This window comes from Meleagris gallopavo, chromosome 5 (genome assembly GCF_905368555.1).
Source record: "Meleagris gallopavo chromosome 5, MGAL_WU_HG_1.1, whole genome shotgun sequence".
Lineage (NCBI taxonomy): Eukaryota > Metazoa > Chordata > Aves > Galliformes > Phasianidae > Meleagris > Meleagris gallopavo.
This window is the reverse complement of record NC_139408.1, coordinates 37205490-37209555: the sequence shown is the minus strand read 5'-3', so window position 1 is coordinate 37209555 and position 4066 is coordinate 37205490.

The following is a 4066-nucleotide window of genomic DNA, read 5'->3' as shown; positions in this document are numbered from 1 at the left end:
CTTTTTGTGTTTATTGTGCTGATTTTCTGTTTGTGCTTGGAATGAATTGTTGAAATAAAGCTAATAATGATAAAATTGAGAATAACCTGACATATTTGATGCTAGTTATTATTGGTATAAAATTTATTTAACTTCTAGTGATACTGAACTGCCCACATTACTTGCAGTTTGAGATTAAGATTCAGAAGCCCTCTTCTTATTTTAGCTGAGAAATAAGGTTAAAAAAAATTTCTCCTGACACTAGGTATGTCTGATTTATTTGGCAGTTAAATATCATTTCACTAATGAATCGCTTCACCATCACGTCATGATAACAGATTTTTTTTTTGTTATGTGTCTAGTAAGTTCTAGCTTCCTTCCTGCCCCTTAACCATCTTTTAGCCTACAGTGGGTTCTTCTATCCACTCCCTTTGCAACTCATGTGCTTCTTTCATTTTAGATATTTTACACTACTGAAGACTTTTTAAAAATCCTGGAATCTGATATATTTTTCTCTTCTATTCTCCTGCTTATTGACTGACTCCTTCCAAATACTGGTTAGTGAGACAGGATTTTCCTTCATAAAAGCCTGCTTCGTACAATCCTTTCTATGGGTATGATGTGGGAAGCAGTCTGCCAGTCCTCTGGCACACTGACCATATGTAATTACTTTTAGCCACCTTTGCTCTCACTTCTTCCTGTTGCTGTTTTTTCTTTTCCTTTACAACTCTAGGGTGAGTACTGTCCTTTCCTGGTAACTTAGTAACGTCTCACTCATCTACTTGGTCTAATACCTCTTAAATCTTACATAGGTCTGACGAGTTGCATCAGTTTTATGTCCTGCAAAGAGGACATTGGGAACAGTAACCTCCTCAATACATTCAACAGTGACAAAGACTGCATTGAGTTTTGTTGCTCTATTCCAAATAGAAACTTAGAACCATAGAGTGCTTTAGTTGAAATGGACATGAAAGATCATTTTGTTCAAGCTACTCTTGCCATGGGCAGCGACAACTTCCACTAAACCATGTTGCCCAAAGCCCCATTCAGCCTGGCCTTGAGCCCTTGCAGGGGTGGAGCACCTTCAGCTTGTCTGATCATCCTGTGCGAGTGCTTTGCCACCCTCTTAAGTAAAGAATTTCCTCCTTTCGTTCTTTTAGTGTCCTGTTTATTACTCTGCCAATGAGCAGTCCCACTGATACTCTGGAAGCTGTGCTTCTTTGATTGTACTTGAAGAATTTTTCATAATTGAGTTCAATATCTCCTATAAGGTGTTTTTCAAATTCAGCTTTAGCTCTCTTAATTTCCTTTGAACATTCAACCAAAATGTATAGGGGATGCAGCTATTTTAGAATTTATGCCTTCTGGAGATGACAGTGAGCACCGGTTGTTTTCTGGATGAGAGAATTCTGTTACAATTCTGGTAGTGAGAACCAATTCAATTTTGATCTAAAATGTGCGAAAGAATGGCATTTTTCAGCTGCAGTTTCTACAGCACTGGTGTGCCCCTACAGGACAGTGGAATATTGAGAATGTCATGAAATTGTTGTGCAGGGAATTTGAAAAACAATAATGGGTAAAATAAACACGGGAATATGTTGTTTACAGTCCCTATTACATGTGATTGCTGAAATTTCATAATGGACACGTAAAGGAGGTGTATCCTAAAATTGATGCTGTAACTTATGGTCAGAACTATAAACAACCTGGACTGTTTTGAATACATGATTCTTTTCAGGCTATTCACAGCACCCGTGTTGGACTGCATAGTGAAAATCTCTTTAAATACTTGGTTTTGATTGGACACAGGTTGGAAATCAGAGAAGGTGTTGGTCATATGTTCTTGTGAAGAACACATGGAGATTTTTACTCCTCTGTCTCATGCTCCAGAGAATTACCATTCTACTGGATAGGAGATAAAACAGGGTTGCTGACTGTGCTGTTAAGGCCTGGTGTATGGGAACTGCTGAGTCACGGCCTGACCACTGATTGAGCACCTGGGGAAAGGACCCAGTCAGCCCTGGGGACACAGGTGAAGGCAATTCAGCCGTGTGATCAGAAGGGGTGGAGCCTGGCTGCACCTCTCTGAGACTCCCTTTAAGGACTGACTGCTGCTAGGGATGGGTTTCTTTCTGGAGATTCCTCCTTGGTGAAGCTTTCCCCTGTGAACCTGGAATCTTCTGATACAGGTGAGTGATCTTCTTCCATTCCTTTATAGCACCTTTCTATTGTGCTGATCCTTCTGTTGTTACACCTCTGGTGAAACAGCTTTTCCCGTCGTATTGATCTGTCCTATTGCTACGCCTGGGCAGCTGAAGACTGAAAACTATCAGTAGGCAGACAATAAGAGTGTCAAGCAATTGGATGCTGCTTTCTCTGCTCAGTTAAGCAGTCTGTGCATTTTAGAATGATGCAAAATCTGTCTTTGATATAAAGGTCTTCATTAGATATGCATAAAAGTTTGCTATCTGAGAAGCACAGGTGAGGTTAATGGTCTGACAGGATCATAAAATCAGATGGAGATTCATAGAAATTGAACAGCTGTTGATGATCTTGTTGCCAGTGTTTGAACATTGCACAGAAACACACATTGTGACTGGTAGTCATTGTGTGGTGCCTGGTTGTTATTTCTAGTCCACTGTCTTTTTCTCAGAACAACTTTTCAGACTCTGTGTGCCACGGAAGCATCTGTTTTTTTTTTTTTTTCTTTTTCTTTTGCTCTTTTCATTGTTTTTTCAGTTCCCGTATCCTCAGTCCATTTACTTTTCCACATATCCTCGTGGAAATGAGCTGTGGGGCTGTGTAATTTGGACTATTCCAAGTTACAAATTTTTGCCTGACTTTTGCCTAGGTGTGCATTCTTGGTGAGTCAGTTGTAGCCCTCCAGTGGTGTTATTCCTTTTTCCTCACTTTCTGTAGCATGGGAAAATGGATAAGACCTTAACTGTGGTGCAAGAGCTGCTTGTGGTATCACTGTGGGAGCCATGAAAATATTTTGCCAGTCTGCACTCATGCTGTTTTCTGGTGCTGTAACCTGTGACCACTTCCTCTTTCTTCCTGCTACAAGGACTTCCACAAATTCTGTTGGATGGTTCTACTTTTGCATTGCTGCCTTTATTGTAGCTGTAGGGGATATCTCTTTCTCACAGTACAGGATTTTAGCTTTATTTTACTTACTAAAGATGTGCATGTTTGCCGGAAACTGTAAAAGTGAGATCTGCTGTTAGTTCAGGAGTACTAACAGTGTTTCATAGATCTAGTTTGAAATGAACCAGTTAGAGCAAGAACAGCCCTCATCCAAAACAGGAATGTTGGTTCCAGTGTCAAATAAGCTAAAAGCCCTAAATGTTTCTGATTGGTCCTCTAAACCAATCTTCTTGCCATCCACACAGAGATGTCAGTGTGCTGGAAGGAAGACAGCAGCCTGCCCTGACAGTGCCTGTGTCATTTTGTGAGTGTCAATGATTTACTTTTCTCCTTTCTTGGAAAAGGTAGAGAACTGTTAATCTCCAGCTTGGATGGGATAATTCACAAGGTAATAAACTCAACCTCAAAATTGAAGTTAAACTGCTTAAAGTCAAATGCTGTTGACCAGATGTGGAAACACTGCCTGACAGATTCTCGCTTCAGAGCCTTGGTCTGTGAGGCTTCCACAGCAATAAGTAATCCCATGGCTGCTTCCAACACACAGAACTGTGGTGAAAAATCACGTTTCCCAATATTCCTTATTTTCTGCAGTTAAAAGCAGCAGTTGATAAATGGTGACCAGGAACCTACCCTGCTTTTCTATCAAATCTGAGGCAAACTATGTTATTATCCCCATCAAGTGGTGAGGCACAAAAAAGTTGAGCTCAGTTTAACTTTTAGCATTTTGGGTTTGTACAAAAGTTAAATGTTACATGAAAGCCACCGAGCCTGAACAGAACAGATGGTAAGATTAATGAAGTTGTTGCTCTGCTCTGAATTTAATGTAAAATCTCATTTAAAATAGCATATTGTGCCTAACAACACAAGCTTTTGTCCAAAGGACTACGGAGGTGGAAGATAAACAATGAAATCAATGTCCGTAAATTGCTTTCAGCAAAAA